The following is a 23,529-nucleotide window of genomic DNA, read 5'->3' on the forward strand; positions in this document are numbered from 1 at the left end:
TTCTGGCCAATAGAATGCAACAACACATCAGAAAGATCATCCACCCAGACCAAGTGGGATTTATCCCTGGTATGCAGGGATGGTTCAATGTTCATAAATCAATCAATGTGATGCACCACATTAACAGACTGCAGAAGAAAAACCATATGATTATCTCAATAGATGCAGAGAAAGCATTTGATAAATACAACACCCTTTCATAATGAAAATTCTAAGCAAACTGGGTATAGAAGGAACATTCCTCAATACAATCAAAGCAATATATGAAAAACCCACGGCCAACATCCTATTGAATGGGGAAATGTTGGAAGCATTTCCACTGAGATCTGGTACCAGACAGGGATGCTCACTCTCACCACTGCTATTCAATATAGTTCTGAAAGTGTTAGCCAGAGCCATTAGGCAAGAAAAAGAAATTAAAGGGATACAAATTGGGAAGGAAGAACTCAAACTATCCCCTTTGCAGATGATATGATTATTTAGGGGACTCAAAGAACTCTACTAAGAGACTATTGGAACTCATAGAAGAGTTTGGAAAAGTAGCAGGATATAGAATCAATACACAAAAATCAACAGCCTTTGTATACACAGGCAATGCCACGGCTGAGGAAGAACTTCTAAGATCAATCCCATTCACAATAGCTACAAAAACAATCAAATACCTTGGAATAAACTTAACAAGGACGTTAAATATCTCTATGATGAAAACTACAAAACCTTAAAGAAAGAAATAGATGAGGATACCAAAAAATGGAGAAATTTTCCATGCTCATGGATTGGAAGAATCAATATCATCAAAATGTCTATTCTCCCAAAAGCAATTTATACATTCAATGCAATACCAATCAAGATACCAAAGACATTCTTCTCAGACCTGGAAATAAATGATGCTGAAATTCATATGGAGACACAGGAGACCTCGAATAGCTAAAGCAATCTTGTATTACAAAAACAAAGCTGGTGGCATCACAATACCAGATTTCAGGACATACTACATGGCAGTTGTAATCAAAACAGCATGGTACTGGTACAGAAAAAGATGGATACACCAATGAAACGGAATAGAAATGCCAGAAATCAATCCAAACATGTACAGCCAACTTATATTTTATCAAGGATCCAAAACCAATCCCTGGACTAAGGACAGTCTATTCAATAAATAGTGCTGGGAAAATTGGATTTCCACGTGCAGAAGCATGATGCAAGACCCCTACCTTTCACCTTACACAAAAATCCACTCAACATGGATTAAAGACCTAAATCTATGACCCGACACCATCAAATTATTAGAGAACATCGGAGAAACCCTGCAAGATATAGGCACAGGCAAAGACTTCTTGGAAAAGACCCCAGAAGCACAGGCAGTCAAAGCCAAAATTAACTATTGGTATTTCATCAAATTGAGAAGTTTCTGTACTTCAAAAGAAACAGTCAGGAAAGTGAAGAGGCAACCAACAGAATGGGAAAAAATATTTGCAAACTATGCAACAGATAAAGGGTTAATAACCAGAATCTCCAAAGAGATCAAGAAACTCCACAACATCAAAACAAACAACCCACTTACGAGATGGGCCAAGGACCTCAATAGACATTTTTCGAAAGAGGAAATCCAAATGGCCAACAGACACATGAAAAAATGTTCAAGATCACTAGCAATCAGGGAAATGCAAATCAAAACCACAATGAGGTTTCACCTCACCCCGGTGAGAATGGCTCACATTCAGAAATCTACCAACAATAGATGCTGGAGAGGATGTGGGGAAAAAGGGACACTAACCCCCCATTGGTGGGAATGCAAACTGGTAAAGCCACTATGGAAGTCAGTCTGGAGATTCCTCAGAAACCTGAATATAACTCTACCATACAACCCAGCCATCCCACTCCTTGGAATTTACCCAAAGGAAATTAAATTTGCAAATAAAAGAGCTGTCTGTACCTTAATGTTTATTGCAGCTCAGTTCACAATAGCTAAGACCTGGAATCAACCCAATGCCCATCAATAGTAGACTAGATAAAGAAATTATGGGACATGTACTCTAAAGAATACTATACAGCAGTCAAAAACAATGAAACCCAGTTATTTGCAACAAGATGGAGGAATCTGGAAAACATCATGCTGAGTGAATTAAGCCAGTCCCAAAGGGACTAAATAAATTATTTAATACATGTTCATTTTATATTTGTATTCAATTCATGATTTTATCTTTTTGAAAATATTACCCTTCAACACAAATGTTGAACATTATTTGGGCAATAATATTGCTGCTGCCATGATTTTTCTGTCTTTATTTCTTTTCCTCCCTTCCGCTTTTCCCAGTCTTTCTTTCTTCTTTACTCAACTTAATCTCTAAAGTGAGAAATGGGCAATGGCAAACACACTGAACACAGATGAAATACAAGGGAAATAACAGAGAGCACTCTCAGAATTATGTCAAGTCAGTAGGAAGCCATCTCATCAGAAAGAATGTTATAGAAGCTTTTAATGTTATAGACCAAAGGTACACACAGGAATGCATGCCATATTAATATGTAAAATTCATATAACATATGTTATATAATTTTCTTAAAAGATTTATTTATGTATTTTAAAGACAGTTACAGAGAGAAGGAGAGAGAGAGAAAGAGAGAGAGAGAGAGAGAGAGAGAGAGAGAGAGAGAGAGAGATTTTCTATCTGCTGGTTCACTCCCCAAATGGCCACATCAATTGGGAATATGCCAGGCCAAGGCCAGGAGCCAGGAACTTCTCCCATGTGGGTGTAGGGCACCAGGGACTTGGGTCATCCTCCACTGCTTTTTCAGCCACATAAGCAAGGAGTTGGATCAGAAGTGGAACAGTTGGGACTTGAACCAGTGCCCATATTGTTTACCAGTGCTGCAGGCTATAGCTTAACACTCTACACCACAATGCTGGTACCAGATTCATATAAGTTTTAAATTTATTTTCAAGAAGTTAGTATCATTGTGATTCTAAGCTCATTTTAAAATAGTAATATTGAAAATTTAATAGTTAAGATTTTAAAATTAACTGAAAAAGTCCATAAATTCTTCCCTTTGCAGTCATAGAATTTCTTAACCATTCTTAAGGCCAAGCTATTTTTATTCTTTTCAAGCCTAAAAAGTGCTATGCCTTAGTCTTTGAACATTTTCCCCTGATTTCCTTCACCAACAATTCAGTGATAATAAGCATTTGAGCAACATGAAGGATTCAATCAACACTTGCATAAATGCACCAGAAAACACACAGTATACACAGAGATAACTTTAAGCAAATATGTACTGTCCTTGTAAGCCATAATTTGCTTGAAAGTAGGTTAGTTCCAGAATGTAAAGTCATTTTAACCTTAGGTGAAAGCAACTTGCCTCCACTTCTTACCAAGCAGAACCTGTAGCCAATACATATTAACAGAATAAATGTTTGCCCCTATTTTAATGTAGCAGGAATCTTTACAAAGGGATATCACAGAGGTGAAGTAAATAGACAAATACACTAGATGATCCAAAGTCATTTTCATTTTCTTCCAATGGTAAAAACAAATTCATTTACCTTCTTGCCATGGCATTTATGAATACTAATTTAATCACACAAAGTTAGACTTCCTATGAGCAAATTTGAAACCACATTGTGAACATGCTTTTCATATAAGGTTTGCTCATTTCTTCTGAATTAGAAAATAAAATAAACTCTATGCTTATATTAGACCCTAGGCAAAAATCAGCATAGCCCTGTCATCTCCTGTTAAGTTGATTCAGGACTCTGGGGAGCCATGTCGCCATCTGGACTGGAGTGCATATGGTCACAGCGAGGCCTGGAAGAGTGTCCTCAAGAAGACCCCAGCTGGCTGAGCAGCCACCTGTTACAGAGATGAGCAAAGGCAACATACTGCATATCATATTCATCACAATTCATTTGTATCTAGACCCCAGATATCGAATCCCCTCATGGCAGGATATGACTTCAACACCACAGCATTGACTCACAGAAGCCAAGTCCACAACCTCAGCTAAGTAGATGTGTCAAAGAGACTCTATGATGAGAAATAGCTAGAAGCCAATCTGGAAATGTCAGGAAGGCAGAAGTAGCAGGCTTAAGAAAGCAGAAAGGCAGGAGTTATCTAGCACCAGTTTGCTTAGAGAAACTGCAAGAGCACCATTGGTAAACAAAATTGGGGATTTCAGATGCATCCTAGGCAGAATAGGTCGCTTTAATGGCCCACATGATGGAATGTGGAGACAATAGGAGGCTCTGAGATGCGCAGCACAGCATCTGCACCAAGGATGGTGTTGAGATGCTTCCCTCAGTGACTCGCAAGCAGCGTACATCAAAGAGAAAAAGCAGATGGATGGGGTTGTTCTTGAGATCCCAGGAGAACCTTCCTAGAGATGACTAGATGCAAATGGGAAATTTCAGATGGGAGCAGGAAAAAGTTGAGGCCCCTCAGTTGTGCAGGAGAACACAATGCAGCTAAACAAAGCTATTTATGTTAAAGTGGCCTTGTTGCTTGCAGATCCTGGTGAGGGCTACAGACATGCTGCTTTGCTGAATACCCAGGAGAAGGGAAGAGCAAGTATAGTGTGACATAAACTGTCCCCCTCAATCACATTGAGCAAGCTGAGACATAGTCTACTACTTATGGGCCACACAGATAATTGTCAGAATAGCTGATAGTGTATTGAAGCCTTTGGTTGAGGTTTTATGCTTATAATCATTTTTACAACTGCAAGAATTATATTTTACCCATATATTAAAGTGACTGCCCTATGACTTAATTCTATCTTGAATTATGCAAACATCTTGTGCATTTCTCCCACTACTATTGACATCTAGTACCCAAGAAATGTTTCAATTTAAGAACTAAGAAAATGAACTGTGACTTTTAATTGTCCTACTGAGTTGAGCTTTCTTGGGTTGCCTAAAGCCAGATTCCAAGGATCAGGTGAGACAGAGATTAAAAAAAAAAAAAAAAAAACAGAATGAGCACTTTTGATCTAAGCTAATGTGACTGGAACATATGTAAGAGCCCTGCTGTCCTTCTCCCATCTTCTATTTTGCACTTGGTCATCAGCTGTGGCAGGCAAAGTTAGGGGAGAAATAGCCTCTAAAAATTCTCAAAAGGACAAGGTAGGAGCAAATTTACAAGAGAAAGATAAAATAACATTGCAAGTAAAATGCAGAGATTTATTGACATACTTTAGCAAGCAGTAACAGAAAATGTTGAGGACCTTACAATATAACACTAAAATAGAAAAGGCAAAAAGTTTTATTTTCATCCCATTGTGTTAAATAAATCATATAGTTCCACTTGTTTTCAACAAGTTTACTCAATTTCTGTGAGTTGTCATTTGTTGTTGAGTACAATTTATTAAATGTAAAATATGTTCTCATATATTAATGTATATAGTAAATAGACTATGTACAAGCAAACATTTAAGTATGAATTTATGGCATACAACACTCTATTTTAAAAGAAAGCTATTCCAACCCTTCTTCCCTCTCCCTCTCACATTCCCACTCTAATTTTTACAAAGATCTATTTTTGGTATACTTAATAATCATATATTTAACCCTACTCTAAGTAAAATAGTTCAACAAATAGTATGAAGAGGAAAAGAAAAACACATTGTTCCTCAGTGACAAAGGCTATAAATAATCATTGAATCTAGGGAGAGTAGGGGAGAAAGTGTCACTATGTTCCTAAATCTGTTTTTTTTTAAATGTATCAAACCTGTATAACTTAAATAAAACTAAAAACAAACAAAAAAGAAAGCTATTATATAAAAAGCTATGATATAATCATGGTATGTGTTTCTTTTTTAAAATCTTCACTTTGGAACAGTAATGGAATAACCAAAGCAATAAGTCAGTCAAATTCTATGGGAAAATATTGAAACACATTTATATTCTATTGTCTGAAAAACAAAGGATATAGGTGGTGTGGAAAGATCAACATTTTCTATCCATGCTGACAAAGGTGTGGCCAATAGAATGAAGATTATTTACTGACAAACAGGAATTTAGTAAATATGCCTTGACCCCCTACTACGAAATGGACGGTACAAAGATACTATGAGATTCTTATTCCATAATTAGTGAAGAAATTGACATGTAAACAGCTAACTAAAATATAAGAAAGAATTAAACAAGAATCAGTTCTTTGGCAAAATTGAATATCAAGTCACACCTTGAGGACTGCCATTATCAAACAAGCAGGAAGTCACAAGTACCAGCAAAAATGTTGAAATATTGGATCCTTTGGATAGTGGTGGTTATATTATAAAATGTTGCAGTCACTAGGAAAAAAGCATGGAGTGTATTCAAAAAAATTAAAAATACAACCATATGACCCAGCAAATCCCACATCTGGGTATATATTCAAAAGAACTGATAGGAGGTCTTGAGATATTGGCATTATTCACATTGGCTGAGATGAGAAAGCAACCTAAATGTCTACTGATGTATGGATAAAGAAAATATAGTGCATACATTATTCAGTCTTGGAATGGAACCAGAGATCATTATGCTAAATGAAATAAGCCAGACCCAGAAGGACAAATATTACATTTTCCCTTATTTGTGAAAGTTAATATATAGAGTATAAAATATAATGTATATCATATTATTTGGTATAAAGTTACAAATATTGCTTCATTGAATTATACTGTATACCTGATAATATATCCTTCTTTCTCACATGTTATATTTGTCATGAATCCCTTATTTTGCAATATTTATATCACTGCTTTCAAGAAAAATAGCATATAAGTATATGTACATAATATATTCAAATGCAATGAATGTGGAAAAATGTTAACATTTTTTAAATCTTAAAAAAATAAATTTATAAAAAAGGAAAAATTGTGAAAAATTCTGTCATATGCTACAACATGGATGTACTTTGAGGACACTATGCTAAAAAAAGTAAGTGAATTATATAAATTATAAAATTATATAAATATTATATAAATAAAATTATATAAATATTATAAAATTATAATTATATAAATTATATGTTTACACTTACATGTGATAATTAAAGTAATCAAACTCTTAGAAGGTAGAATGGTGATTTCTAGGGACTAGAGAAAGAGGAAATAGGAAGTTATTGTCCAGTAGGTATAGAGTTTTCAGTTATGTAAGATGAAAAAGTTCTAGAGAACTATTTTACAACATTGTGCATATATTTAACAATACTGCAATGTGTGCTTAAAACTTTAAGAGGGTGAGCTTGAGGTTCCAAGATGGTGGAATAAAAACAGTATGGTCAGAATCAAATGAGGCAATATTAGTATTTAAAAGGGGGAGAAAACACATGCCTGAGATAAAGCCTTGGTGAAATTGCAGTGGGAAACCCAGCGAGCACAGCAGAGGTGGTCTAGGTTCATGCCAAAAGAGGAAGTAAGAAAAGAAAAAAAAAAAAAAGAACAGCAGAGGCTTGGACCCAAGGAGAGAGTGCCGGCCACAGCAGACCAGGTGAGAGAGGAATCTACAGGTCCACAGAGCTTCAGATAGCAGCAGGAGGGACAGCTGGGCAAACCACTTCTGAAGTTCCATGTGGAACAAATTAAATAAATAAATGGACTAATAGGGAGGTGGCACACCTCCCTCCCCTGTTCCCTCACCATTCAGGGACTTGCAGTCAACTGGGAGAAGCCATTTTGCTCCTTTTTTTTTTTTTTTAATTTTTGGATGCAGGCAGGTGGCTGCTGCCCCTGCACGTGCCCAGCGACAGTAGGAGTTACCTCACTCCCCACCCGAAAACAAGAGCCATACAATTCAGAAGAATTTCTTTCCCCACCACACAAGCTGTACTGCAATGGGAAACCCCACCTATTGGAAGCTCGTACCCACCCATCACCTTGAGAAGTGAGCCTGGCTCCAGTAGGCAGGACCTCCGTGTAACTGCTGGCAACCCACGGACCTATAGCAGTTCATAACATAGGGAACCATGCTCATAGGAAAGACCACAGATCAAAGGTGCAGTTCGCTAAGCAGTGCAAACACACCAGGGGTTAACACTGGGGCATCATGTAGCTGTGAAATGGGTGGGTCACAGCAACAAAGGTGAACATCCTCCTCCATTCAGATAACCAGAGGAGAACTACAAAGCCCACAGGGGCCTTATTTTGGATATTTGCTTCACCCTGGAATCCGGAAGAGAGCACCCAAGCCACATCTAGCACACAGCTCTCAGTACTCACTGAAAGTATAAATGTCCCACTAAACCACAAAAACACAAACCAAGGATAAAAACAACCAGACCCCTCCTCCCCCCAAAAAAGATACAAATGCAGACAAACAAAGAAACTTAAAAAGAATAAGACAATATGAGCCCTCCAAAGGAACTATCCAACACCTCAATAGTGGAAGGTGAAGAGGAAGAGATTGAGGATATACCAATATACCAGAAAGAATTCAGAAAACTAATCATCAGATTACTTAGAAGTAATCAGAAGCAAATTCACAAACTAAATGAAAATCTTCCCATGAAATTGAGATATTAAAGAGAAATCATAATGAAATACTGAAATGAAGAATTCAATATATCAAATAAAAATGCAGTAGAAAAGTCTTAACACAGAGTAAGTGAGAAAGAAGAAAGAATATCAGAACTGGAAGACAAATTTCTGGAAATTTTACAGTCAGACCAAAAAAAAAAAAAAAAAGAAAGAAATCAGAAAACTAAAAAACACTGTTGGAGATCTACAAAATACTACCAAATGTCCCAATATATGGATGCTAGGAGTTCCTGAAGGTGTGGAAAGAGAGAAAGGATTAGAAGGCCTTTTTAATGAAATAACAAAAGAAAACTCCCCCAACTTGGAGAAAGAAAGCAACATCCAAGTATAGGAAGCACACAGAACTCCCAATAGACAGGACCAGAAAAGATCTTCACCATGACACACTGTAGTAAAACTCTCCACAGTAAAACATAAAGAAAAGATTCTAAAATGTGCACAAGCGAAATGCCAAACCACATACAGAGGAACTCCAATTAGACTTACAGAGGACTTCTCATCAGAAACCCTAAAGACAAGGAGAGAATGGTGAGATATATTTCAAATCTTAAGAGAATAAAACAATCAACCCAGAATATTGTACCCTGCAAAGCTCTCATTTATGAATGAAGGTGAAATAAAGCTCTTCCACAACAAATGGAAGTTGAAAGAATTTGTAACTACCCGTGCAGCCCTACAAAAGATGCTCAAGGATGTGTTACACACAGAAACAGGAACATTACTACGAAAAAAGGTGAAGGCAAAAAACTATCCAGAAAAAATACAAAGGAAATCCAAAGTAAAAAAATTAGGACTATTAATATAAATATGGAAAGGCAAAGCTGCTACTCGACAATAGTCACCCTGAATGTAAATGGTCTCAACTTGCAAGTTAAAAGACACAGACTCGCTGAATGGATTTAAAAAAAAAAAACGCATCTATTTGCTGCCTACAAGAAACCCATCTCACCAACAAAGATACATGTGTGCAGACTGAAAGTGAGAGGATGGGAAAAGATTCCATGCTAACAGAAACCAAAAAAGAGCCTTTGTAGCCATCTTAATATCAGACAAAATACACTTCAACACAAAAGCTATTAAAAGAGACAAAGAAAGGTACTATATAATGATTAAGGTATCGATTCACCAGGAAGATGTGACTATTATAAACATATATGCACTTAACTACAGGACATCTGGCTATTTAAAAGAAATGTTAATGGCTCTAAAGGGAGACATAGACTCAAATACAATAGTAATGGGGAACTTTAATACTCCACTTTCAGCAATGGACAGATGATCCAGAAAGAAAATCATCCAGTAAACAACAGGGTTAGCCAACATTATAGACTAAATGGACCTAACATATCTATAGTGCTTTCCACCTTACAGTTACAGAATACACATTCTTCTCATCATTGCATGGAACTTTCTCTAGGATAGACCACATGCTGGGCCATAATACAAGTCTCAGCAAATTCAAAAAAATTGAAATCACACCATGCATCTTCTCTGACCACAATGGAATAAAGTTAGAAATCAACAATTCAGGAATCCCCAGAATATATGCAAATACATGGAAACTGAATAACATGCTCCTTTAAGGTATTCAGACCTGGATAAAAAGTCCATGAGAGCATTTCAGGCATGGAAAGCCAAGACACTGCAGCAAAAGATTACCTATGAGTGAGATCCCAGTGGAAAGAACAGGCCATCAAAGAAGGAGGTACCTCTCTCTGAAGGGAGAGAAGAACTTCCACTTTGATTATGGCCTTGTCTAAATAAGGTCAGAGTTTGTGAACTCAAGAAGCTTCCACAGCCTTTGCAGCTCATGACAAGAACCTCAGGTGATTACTGACATCATAAATATGAGTGTCAATTGTTGAATCAACAACAGGAATCACTGTGCACTTGCTCCCCATGTAGGACTTTATCCTTAATGAGTGGTACTTTGAGAATTAATGGTAAAATGTGTCTTCAAACAGTACTATATACTTTGTGTGTCTGTGTGGGTGCAAACCGTTGAAATCTTTACTTAGTGTAGAGTTGATCTTCTGTATATAAAGATAATTATAAAATGAATCTTAATGAAGAACTGGATGGGAGAGGGCGTAGAAGATGGGATGAAGTGTGGGTGGGAGGGTGGGTATGGAGGGAAGAACCACTATATTCCAAAAGCTGTACCTTTGAAATCTGTATTTATTAAATAAAAGCTTTCAAAAAAATTAAAATTAAAAATGCATGCTCCTGAGTGAACAGTAGATTGTTGAAGAAATCGAAACAGAAATAAAAAAATTTCTGGAAATAAATGAAGATGTTAATATAACGTATCAAAACTTATGGGATACAGCAAAAGCTGTGTTAAGAGGGAAGTTTTTAGCAATTGGAGACTACATCAAGAAATTGGAAAGGCACCAAATAAATGAGCTATCAATGCATGTCAAGAACCTAGAAAAAGAACAACAAGCCAAACCCAAAACTAGTAGGAGAAAAGAAATAATTAAAATTAGATAAGAAATCATCAAAATTGAAACCAATAAACAATACAACAGATCAGCAAAACAAAGGGCTGGTTTTATGAAAAAACAAATAAAATTGACACATCATTGGCCCAACAAGTCAAAAACAAGAGGGAGAAGATGCATATTAATAAAATCAAATGAAAAAGGAAATGTAACAACAGACACCACAGAAATAGAAAGAATCATCAGAAATTACTACAAGAGCTATACACCAACAAAACAGGAAACCTAGAAGAAATGGATAGATTCCTGGACACATACCACCTACCTAAATTGAGCACCTAAATAGACTAATAACTAAGACAGAATTCAAATCAGTAATAATGAATCTCCCAAAAAAGAAAAGCCCAGGACCAGATGGCCTCACTGCTGAATTATACCAGACATTTAAAGAACTAACTGCAATTCTTCTCAAGCTAATCAAAACAACTTAAAGGAAGGGAATTCTCCAAAATTCTTTCTATGAAGCCAGAATCACCCTAATTCCTAAACCTGAAAAAGATACAAAAGAGGAAGACAACTACAGACCAATCTCTGATGAACATAGATGCAAAAACCTTCAACAACACACCAGCAAATAGAATGCAACAACACATCAGAAATATCATCCAACCAGATCCAGTGGGATTTATTCCTGGTATACAGGGATGGTTCAATATATGCAAATCAATCAATGTGATACATCACATTAACAAATTGAAGAACAAAAATCATATGATTATCTCAATAGATGCAGAGAAAGCATTTGACAAAATATAACACCCTTTCATGATGAAAACTTTAAGCAAATTGGGAACAGAAGGAACGTTTCTCAACGTGATCAAGGCAATTTATGACAAACCCATGGCCAGTTCCTATTGAATTGAGGAAATTTGGAAACATTCCCACTGAAATCTGGAACCAGACAAGGGTGCCCACTCTCACCACTGCTTTTCAGTATAGTCCTGGAAGTCTTAGCCAGAGCCATTAGATAAAAAAATAAATCAAAAGGATACAAATCAGTTTGACAGATGAATCAAAAGTTTAAACTGTGTACAAGATATAGCCACATGCTTTGTTATAGACTATAGGTTATTTTGCTTGGTAGTTTTAAAAACAGGGCCTGTTCTTCATAAAAATAAATGTTAGTTTGTAACTGGCCCATTTCTGGCTTCTGTACCTCTGCTTGCTTGATAATGGCCAAGGCTACCAGACTATGATTTCTCTCGTCTTTTCCTGGCTGCAGCCACAAATAACACAGCTGGCACCAAGGCCAGTGATGCCATGCTTGACCCTGACCAGTAACAACTGAATAATTGAATTGTTGCATTTTTCAATAAGATTACAAGAAACTGGCTGATTGGCTAATTGCTTCTTGCTTCTGTATGCCTGTTTTCTGCTTACACAAACCCACATGTGTAATTCAATGACTGATAAAAAGTAGGTATGCCTTTAAAAACCCCCAACCACTGCAACTCGGGGCTGTCTTCTCTTTACTTGCTCTCTGAGAAGGCAGTTGCTAATTTGACCTCCAATGTCTCACTGTGTTTTTAATCTGTGTGCCCCACAACATCGGGAAGGAGGAAGTCAAACTATCCCTATTTGCTGTTGACATGATCCTATATATAAGGGATCCAAAAGACTCTACTAAGAGAGTATTGGAACTCATAGAAGAGTTTGGAAATGTAGCAGGACATAAAATCAATACACACAAATCAACTGCCTTTGTATATGCAGACAATGCCACAGTTGAAAAAGAGCTTCTAAGATATAACCCACTCACAATAGCTACCAAAATCTCAAATACCTTGGAATAAATTTAACCAAGGATGTCAAAGATCTTTGCAATGAAAATTATAAAACATTAAAGAAAGAATTAGAAGAAGATACCAAAAAAAATGGAGAAATCTTCCATGTTCATGGATTAGAAGACTATCATCAAGATGCTCATTTTGCCTAAAGCAATTTACAGATTCAATATGATACCAATCAAAATACCAAAGACATTCTTCTCAGAGATAGAAAAAAAGATGTGAAGTTCATATGCTAACACAGGAGATCTCGGATAGCTAAAGCAATCTTACATAACATAACAAAAACAAAGCCAGAGGCATCATAATATCACATTAGAAGGCATACTACAGAACAGTTCTAATCATAACAGCCTGGTATTGGTACAAAAACAGATGGATAGATCAATGGAATGGAATAGAAACACCAGAAATCAATTCAAACATTTACAACCAACTTATATTTGATCAAGGAGCTAAAACCAATCCCTGGAGCAAGGACAGTCTCTTCAACAAATGGTGCTGTGAAACTGCATTGCCACATGCAGAAAAATGAAGCAAAACCTGACACCTTTCACCAAATCCACTCAAAATGGACTAAAGATCTAAATCTACAACCTGACACCATCAAATTATTTGAGAACATTGGGAAAACCCTACAGATATTTGCATAGACAAAGAGTTCTTGGAAAAAAACCAAGAGGTACAGGTCATCAAAGCCAAATTCGACAAATGGGATTACATCAAACTGAGAAACTTATGCATTGCAAAAGAAACAATCAGCAAAATGGAGAAACAACCAACAGAATGGAAGAAATTATTATTTTTTTTTTTTTGGACAGGCAGAGTTAGACAGTGAGAGACAGAGAGACAGAGAGAAAGGTCTTCCTTTTGCCGTTGGTTCACCCCCAAATGGCCTCTACAGCCGACGCATTGCTGCTGGCGCGCTGTGCTATTCTGAAGCCAGGAGTCGGTGCTTCCTCCAGTCTCCCATGCGGGTGCAGGGCCCAAGCACTTGGGCCATCCTCCACTGCACTCCTGGGCCACAGCAGAGAGCTGGACTGGAAGAGGAGCAACCGGGACAGAATCCAGCACCCCAACCGGGACTAGAACCCAGGGTGCCGGCGCCACAGGCAGAGGGTTAGCCTAGTGAGCTGCGGCACCGGCCAGAAATTATTTTCAATAAAACTGATAAAAGATTAATAACCAGAATATGAAAAGTGGTCAAGAAACTCAACAACAACAAAACAAACAATCTCATTAAGAAATGGGCAAAGGAATTAAATGGACATTTTTCAAAAAAAGAAATCCAAATGGCCAACAAATACATGAAAAAATGATGAGGATCACTAGCCATCAGTGAAATGCAGATCAAAATCACAATGAGGTTTCACCTCACCCCAGTTATAATGGTTCTCATTCAAAAATCAACAAACAACAAATGCTGGTGGGGATGTGGGGGAAAAGGCACCCTAATCCACTGTTTTTGGGAATGTAAACTCATAAAGCCACTGTGGAAGACAGTGTTGAGATACCTCAGGGGTCTGAACATAGACCTACCATGTGACCCAGCCATCACGTCCTTGGGTTCTTCTTTAAAGACAATTAAGTTTCTAAAAAGAAACAGAGGGGAGGAAGATATGAAAAGAAGAAGGAGGAAAAAAAGCGAAATCACCTTCAAGAAGCAATAACATAGAACAGCCCTTGTGTAGACTGTTGAGGGAGAGTTCTCTTAGTTTGTTTTTTTTTTTATTCCATTCTTACTTTCTTTTTCTTTTTCTTTCTTGTACTAAACAGGAGAGGGAGGAGAAAGGGGTAGGGGAGAGTGGGTGGGAGGGCAGGCATGGTTGGAAGAATTTTTGTGTTCCTAATGTTGTATTTATGAGATGCATACAAATAAGAAAAACTTTAACAGGGTAAATTTATGTGGTTTATTTTAAGCGAGAGTTAAAAATCTGCAAAGACAAAGAAGAACTAATGTTTTGGTAACACAAAGGAAAAGGTAATTAATCTTAATTCAGAGTTGTACAGCTTCAGAACAGTGGCAGCGTTTGACCTGAATTTTGAAAAATGAATAAAATTTTGATGTACATTAGGGCATGGAAAAGCATGAACAAGACCCTAGGGAGTGAAAATTCATGGACTGTTTGAGGAACAAGCAATCTGGGTGGCTGCAACATAGGCACTATGGAAGGAACAGTTTAAACCACTTCTCAAACAACTTGCTTTAAAAGACAATAACATCTTTTTTATTATCCACAATTTACAGCTGTTTTACCAATATGGAATGTTATTTTACATCTTTATTGTAAAAATATTGTAGACCACAGCTTATTTAGCACTGTTTTTGGAAACCATGAAAAGAAATGAGGATTGTGATTCCCTTTAATCTTGGCTCCCCCCACCCTCACCATTTAAATTTTGAACAGCTGTTTTTCATGACCTGCTGTAGGACAAAGCAACTCAAAAACATAGACAGTGAAAATTATTCATGAAAAAAAGTGTGTATAGTAGGCCGGCGCCGTGGCTCAATAGGCTAATCCTCTGCCTGCAGCGCCGACACACCGGGTTCTAGTCCTGGTCGGGGCGCTGGATTCTGTCCTGGTTGCTCCTCTTCCAGGCCAGCTCTCTGCTGTGGCCTGGGAGTGCAGTGGAGGATGGCCCAAGTCCTTGGGCCCTGCACCCGCATGGGAGACCAGGAGAGGCACATGGCTCCTGGCTTCGGATGAGCGTGTTGCGCCGGCCGCAGTGGCCATTGGAGGGTAAACCAACGGCAAAGGAAGACCTTTCTCTCTGTCTCTCTCTCTCACTGTCCACTCTGCCTGTCAAAAAAAAAAAAAAAAAAAATGGCCGGCGCCGCGGCTCACTAGGCTAATCCTCTGCCTTGCAGCGCCGGCACACCGGGTTCTAGTCCCGGTCGGGGCACCAATCCTGTCCCGGTTGCCCCTCTTCCAGGCCAGCTCTCTGCTGTGGCCAGGGAGTGCAGTGGAGGATGGCCCAAGTCCTTGGGCCCTGCACCCCATGGGAGACCAGGATAAGCACCTGGCTCCTACCATCGGATCAGCGCGGTGCGCTGGCCGCAGCGCGCTACCGCGGCGGCCATTGGAGGGTGAACCAACGGCAAAAGGAAGACCTTTCTCTCTGTCTCTCTCTCACTATCCACTCTGCCTGTCAAAAAAAAAAAAAAAAAGTGTGTATAGTAAACTCATTATTAAGTTTGTAATTCTGATACATCTGAAGATACATTTTGATGTTGTCAAGGTCTTTTATTCTAAGATAGTTGTCATTCTTAAAGGTCAAGTTTTATTCCCATCTAATTTGACAAAGATATTGAGAATCAAAATAAAAAGTTGGGAAGAATTGAGAGTAAAGTAGTGAATTTAGATTTGGACATGTTTTAAATGCCTGTGGGACATCAGTTCAAAGAGGAGATTTGAGCTCAGGAAAAAAGCAGGCTAAAATGAAAGATTGAGATGCATCAACCAAGAAGTGGTAGTCATAGGAGCGGATGTTATCACCTAAGGAGAATGTGTACAAGATAAAAAGAAACTGACTAAAGAAAAAAATCACAGGAGACCCAATAATGGAGTGATGGACAGCAGAAGATTCAGGTAAAATGAGACTGAAGATCAATCAGGAGTTAGAGATGGTCTGGAAGAAAATAGATGAGGTATGAGATGAAGGGAAATGTTGATGAGAGTACCAAGTGCTGCAGCAGCCAGGTGGGAGGAAAACTGAAACATAACTATTGAATCCCTCAGTGATGTGGTTAATTCGCTAGACAAGTCTGAGTAGAACATTGAATGAATTCAGAAGTGTGTGGTTCCAAAAATGTGACAGACTTGATAACCTGAAAACCTCCCACTGCAGATCCTACAAACCTTGGCTATAATTTACCATTCTTGAAATGCATTGTTGAACTCAAAAAAAAAAAAAAACATCAAGGAAAATAGCCAGCTGCCAAACAAGCCTTCCCCCAAACTCCCACAGTATGACGTGAAGATCTTGAAAACACTGTTCAGTGACATTAGCTGGTGCTGTGATTGGGAAAGAATGGTAGGAGGGAGAGCAGTTAATCTTTCTCAACTAGTTTTTGATTTGACACACACAAGGGAAAAAGAATGAGTGTGGACTGTGATGCAGAGAGTTGTAACTGAGGCATTCTCATAACCAGGGTCCTCAAAAGGATCAATTCAAGAGTGGAACAGAAAAAATTCATTCTCTAGCACAGGGAGAGGGTGATAGAATTTGTTTGAGTCTTCCTGAATATTAGTAGGTAAACAACCATAAATGTTCTTTAGATTACAAAATTCTGTCATTAATAGCAACATTGATGGAACTGGAGGACATGATATTAAATAAGTCAGAGACAGAAATATAAGCATGACACCTGTGTGTGAGAGCTAAAGCTGATGTCAAAACTAGGGAACAAAGAATGGTTTCCAAAGGCTGAAAAGGGTGTAAGAGAGGATAGTTAATGGGTACAGGGATGCTGTTGGATGAGAGAAACAACTCCTAACATTCTGTAGCACAGTAAGACAGCTATGACCAACAATTAATGAATGTTTAAAAAATAGCTAATAGATAGGATTTTGAATGTTCCCAACAAAAAGAAATTATATGTTCAAGGTTGATAGAGCTGCCAATTTCCCTGATCTGATCATGATATATTGTATTCGTATATTGAAATATCATAGTGCATACTATGGATCCATTTTTAAATATTAAAATAATTTTTAAAAAATAAGAGCAATGGGGTCGGTGCTGTGGCACAGCAGGTTAAAGCCCCAGCCTGCAGCACTGGCATCCCATATGGATGCTAGTTTAAGTCTTGGCTGCTCCTCTTCCAATCCAGCTCTCTGCTATGGCCTGGGAAAGCAGTAGAAGATGGCCCAAGTGCTTGGGCCCCTGTACCCACATGGGAGACCCAGAAGAAGCTCCTGGCTTTGTATAGGCCCAGCTCCAGCTGTGGCAGAACCAGTGAATGGAGGACCTCACTTTCCGTGTCTCTACCTCTCTCTGTAACTCTTTAAAATAAATAAGTCTTTTTAAAAAAAGCAAAAAAAAAAAAAAAAAAAAAAGGAAGGTACTTAGAAATATGAAACAGCAGGCCTATGGAGGTATGCAGTGTTCAAACCTCAAAGCCAAGAAATTAACGTAAAAAAAGTATCAGTATCAAATGTGTCTTAGATGTTTGATTCCCCTAGGGTTCCTATAATAAACAGATGATTTACAGAAACACTCCCAAAATCTGTACTATATTCATCTCTCTCTCTCTCTCTCTCTCTCTCTCTTTCTCTCCCTCTGACTCTTAAGTGAACAAAATAAATTTTAAAACTGTTTAAAAGAAAGAAAAGTCAAGTCTTAACAGCAAAGACCAAGAAGAAACTATGCTTATCCAAGACCTGGGACTAACATGGCCAGGGCAAATAGCTTATTTTCTGGCATTTTGTATTCTCACTCATAATTAGTAAGACAAATTCCAGTTTTTAAAAATGGAAAATTTATGAACTGTTGGCTTTTTTGTTAGTGGAAATTTTATAATAACTTTCATGGTTTCATGACTCTAACAATACAAATTATAGTACATGACTATGTTGTAAGCAAAGGTAAAGACCAGAGGACATTTTAACTGGTCAATATTTGAAAAAGCAGATGTAGCAACACCCTAGCAGGAATTCTGCAACATGCTGGAACAGAATGATAGCTACTCCCTTTAATAGAGCATTCTTGCACCAGATATTTCACTCTATTAAGTTAACTAACTCACTCCTACATTGAAACAAATGTGGAAATAGAATTAAAAGGTAATTTAATTTTGGTGCAAAATTTTTGAATTCATACATATGAGGTGCCCTCCAAAAGTTAATGTAAGATACATATTATGTAAAAATTATGCATGAATTTAAAAAAGTTTTGCACCAAAATCATTTTTTAATTTCTGTTTCCACAAACTTTTTAAACTCCCTTCTTATTTGAGGTGATACCTATTGTAATACATCAGAAACTCCGCTCAGAGGGCTTGGAATCCAAGAGGGTCTTAGAATCATTTCTTATGTCTCCAAGTCCTCTGCTGGTAGAACGACAGTGTAAAATTTCAACTAGGAACTTAACAGAGTTAGGCTAACTTAGGAGAGACTATAACTTCCATATCTTAGCCAAAATTACCAATCTCTCTTATTCCATTTGTTTACTTTATTCTCCACTCCCCTAAAATTGTTTCGTAGGAAACATTTGTTAAGGACAAGCTACTTGATTTATATTGTTGTTTACAACTGTAGCATTTTCTTTTCCTCTTTTAATTATTTCCATTTAATTAACTAAAATTCCTTAATCTAGTTTATTAAGCTTTCATTATCTGGCCCCTGCTTATTGCTCTAGGTGCATCTCTGTTAAGGCAGCTAGATAGATAATAGCCTATGTGTGGGGGGGGGGGGCAAAGGAAATGAGAAGTTTTAAAGAAAATAAATCTTTGTGTAATGGAGTGAGGGAACAAGTCCTGAAAGCAGGACACAGCCTTTTGCCCATCCTTTATCAAAAGGAATTCACTGAATTGAGGCAGAGATACAGCTCATTGCTTCTCCAGTGGCAAAGAACCCTGATGACAAGGATTGTCCAGAGGGGTTTGTTTAGAGGACTGACTTCCACATCCAAAAGTCCCCCACCCTGGCTTTTCCAGAAGAAGGAGAGGAGAAGCAACAGGGGACTCATACTCATGTCCACAAAATCCCTACTCTGAATGCAGACTGGACTCTCGGTCCTTGAGACATCCTCCTGGTCCATCAGCTGTAGCAATTTCTATCTTCATTTTTTCTAATAAACCATGCAAAAATCACCTTCTCATCTGCTCGTTCATCAGCCACATTCTTTGTCATTGATAGAACAAGTTCCTGGGATTCAAATCAGTGATTACATCTCTCTCCACTTTTCCTTAGTTCCATTCCAACTAAACAAATACAGTTAATGACAGATAGCACTCCAAAATTTAATGCTAGCAGTTCGTACATGCTGCTACCTTTACTTGGAAGTCTTTCTTTATCACTGTCCTACTCCAAACCCTCTATTAAGGTTCAACTCAGCTCAGAGTCTCTCTCAGCTTCTTAACATGAGTCCTTCACCCACAAAGTTGGGTTAGATGCCTTGCCTTTGTGCATTCATGAACTCAAAAATATGCTGTATCTGTGTTACAGGATTATTTTTTTGCTTTTATGTATTCACTGGATAACCAAAATCTTGAAAGCAAGAAAAGACATTGGACTTAATATCTTAAGCATGACTGTAAGCCTGACAATTTGCACAATTGCTTCTTCACTGTCATACCAGGTGTTAACAACACAACTTGAACTCTGAAAGTTATTTCTTCATTTTATCTGCTTTTGATTCCTGGCACTTCCCACTTATATCCCCCAAAGCAAATTTTCCAATTATAATTTTTATTTTTTCTAATATTTAATACCTTCCATTTATGCTCACAGAAACATTTTCTGATTTCATAACAAATGATATAAACCATTATCCAAAATGATATTTTGTAGGAAACATAACTCAAAATGAGACAGCAGTTTTCTCAGGCAACAAATGTTTATTCTAACATCCATCTTTTAGATGACTTATAAACTGAACCCTCTTATGACAGAGTTCAATTTCCTTAAACACACTGTGGTTTCAGCAGCCTCTTCACAGCTTCTCTCCTCTTTCCTGCCCACTGCCCTCAACACATACACAAATCCACGAACAATCCTTACTATACAAACCTGTTTGGCTTTCAATTACAAGAGATGTCAGACTAATGGATTGGGACTGACACTGTTCCTATTCCATTCAAGCAGCACAGTCAATAGAAAATAAATCTCCATCCATCAATATGCTAGAAGTCAGAAGGATTCTTGGGTCACTCTTTTTATTCATCTAGAGAATACCTTGGAACTCTGTAAAAACTACTCAGTTGTAGCCCATACTCAGCTGAGGGACACACATACTTCCCTATCAAGAAAATATTGATTTGTGCATATAACCACTGAAGGGACTATAAAGATTAGTTTCCCCAGAATTGATCAAATTTAGCACAAAGAAGAAGAAATTTCAAACAAGTATCCCTTTAGAACTTAAATTCCTGCTAGGAACTGAACACCAGTGTTGGGTGAGTTCCATAAGCAAAATACTTTGGTATACCAAAACCAGAAGAATATTTACATATTCAAATTGAATGGTAAGTCCCTAATTCACTGAATGAATAACAAAGTAATGTAATCGAATTACTTGCCTCTTGAAGGTGTATCTTAGTTTATAGAGTGGCGTGTCAGTCTGCTGTCTCCTTCTTACTAAGAGGCCGTGTTTATCATATCACCTGTTTAAACCAACAGAGTGGCTCCTTGATATTTGCAGGAGTTTATGAACACAAAAATCGCTCACTACCCAAAGCCTCCTAAAATCTAGGCCTAATCTGTACCATATTTTCATCTTCTATGTGATCTTTCCTTGTCTTTTTAGGAGGTTATAGCTCGGCACACACACTTTCCATACGGTTTCACCAGCCTATTAGGTCTCATCCAAGTGAGATCAATCAGAATTCTCCTAGCTATTGGCACTCCACCTAGTCCTCCACTTTTGACTTGGAAATGTAAGCATCGGTGTACATCTCAAGATGATCTTCAAATGAAATCATAAGGAAAACCCTATTGCACTAAGAAGTACTCAGAACAAATGAAAGGAATGGTATCTGAGGCAACCCCACATACTCTCCTCAACAGAACATACTTGGAAAATAATTTATCTACTTTAATATTTACATTTTACAAATAAGGAAAGAAGTAGTCTTATAGACAAGAATTTACCCAAAGCCACATATCTAGTTCAGGCAGAATCCAGGGCTCCTACAGTGCAAAAGGTCATTATGAAGTGCTAGTCTGTACATTAAACCTTGAGTTAAAAAGGATGAGGTGCATCTGATTTACCTGCAAGTCTTTATTAATCAACAAACATACAATGGCTTGACTTAGGATTATCTGATCTTATGACATACAAATGTAATATGGTTTCAGTTGCTAATTTTAAATTTTGATCTCTTTCCAATATGTGGCATTATATTATCTTATAGTTCAGGGTAGACGCAGTAAGCCACAGCTCCCAGGAAGGAACATGATCACAAGGGGAAAACAAATGATATCGACAAGGTACTGTGTTGTGAGCTGTGATTTTCGGTGGTTTGGGTGTATTAAATGTACTTTTTACTTAAGGTGGGTTTATCAGAATGAAATATTGAAAGTCAACGAACAGCTGTATATTGAGTGCTTGTATTATCCCAAGAATTGTTCTAGACATTGGGGAATTAGAAGTGAAGGATACAGAAAGAGCTTTTTCTTCATGGGACATATGCTTGCTCAATATTGACAATTAATATAAAGTAGATTAGTGTTTGTCAGGAACTGGAGGAAGAAGAAAATGAAGAAGGGGCCGGTGCTACGGTGTAGTGGGTAAGACTCCTACCTGCAGTGCTGGCATCCCATATGGGCACTGGTTTGAGACCCGGCTGCTCCACTTCCAATCTAGCTCTCTGCTATGGCCTGAGATAGTAGTAGAAGATGGCCCTAGTCCTCAGGCCCCTGCACTCACATGGGAGACCTGCAGACCTGGCTCCTGGCTCAGCTCCGGCTGTTGCAGCCATGTGGGGAGTGAACCAGCAGATGGAAAACCTCTCTCTCTCTCTCTCTCTCTCTCTTTGTCTCTCTCTCTCTCTCTCTTTCTCTCTCTCTTTGCCCCTCTGTAGCTCTGCCCTTCAAATACATAAACAAATCTTTTAAAAAAAAAAGAAAGAAAATGAAGAAATGACTGCTAATGAGTATCTAGTTTCTTTCTGAGGTGATGAAATTATCTTTCAAAAGATGGTTGTAATGGTTTTACAACTTTGTGGATATACTAATAACCAGTGAATTGTATACTTCAAAAAGTCAAATTGTGGGTATGTGAATTATATCCAATTTTAGAAAGGAAAATGCACTCAGAACTCAGATATAAATGAAACAAAGACATTACAGTGATAGCAAATACAAGAAAACCTAGAAATTATGTCTGGGGAAGGCCTGTCTGAGGAAGTAATAGTCTCATACCTGAAATGCAAGCATGACCTAGATAAGCAAAGTAAGAGGCAATGGTGTCCCTAGAATAGGGAATAGCATCAAGACCCTGAGACAGAAGGAGCTTGGTGTGTTTTAGGAACTCAAAGTAGAAGCAAGGGAAAGAAGAATTCAAGAAGTTAGAGGTCAGGCTAATCCTCCGCCTTGTGGCACCAGCACACCGGGTTCTAGTCCCGGTTGGGGCGCCAGATTCTATCCCAGTTGCCCCTCTTCCAGGCCAGCTCTCTGCTATCGCTCGGGAAGGCAGTGGAGGATGGCCCAAGTGCTTGGGCCCTGCACCCGCATGGGAGACCAGGAGAAGCGCCTTGGCTCCTGCCTTCAGATCAGCATGATGCGCCGGCCGCAGCGGTCAATGGAGGGTGAACCAACGGAAAAAAAGGAAGACCTTCCTCTCTGTCTCTCTCTCACTATCCACTCTGCCTGTCAAAAAAAAAAAAAAAAAAAAAAGAAAGAAAAGAAAGAAAGAAAGGAAAAGAAAAAAGAAGAAGTTAGAGGAACAAGCAGATCACAAGGCATTTGTAAGTTATGATAAACATTTCAGATTTTATCATATGTGCATTAATATGCCATTAAATATTTTTGGTAAGGGAGTGATATCTGTTAACTCATTTA

This window comes from Lepus europaeus, chromosome 10, assembly GCF_033115175.1.
Source record: "Lepus europaeus isolate LE1 chromosome 10, mLepTim1.pri, whole genome shotgun sequence".
In the NCBI taxonomy this organism is placed as follows: Eukaryota; Metazoa; Chordata; class Mammalia; order Lagomorpha; family Leporidae; genus Lepus; species Lepus europaeus.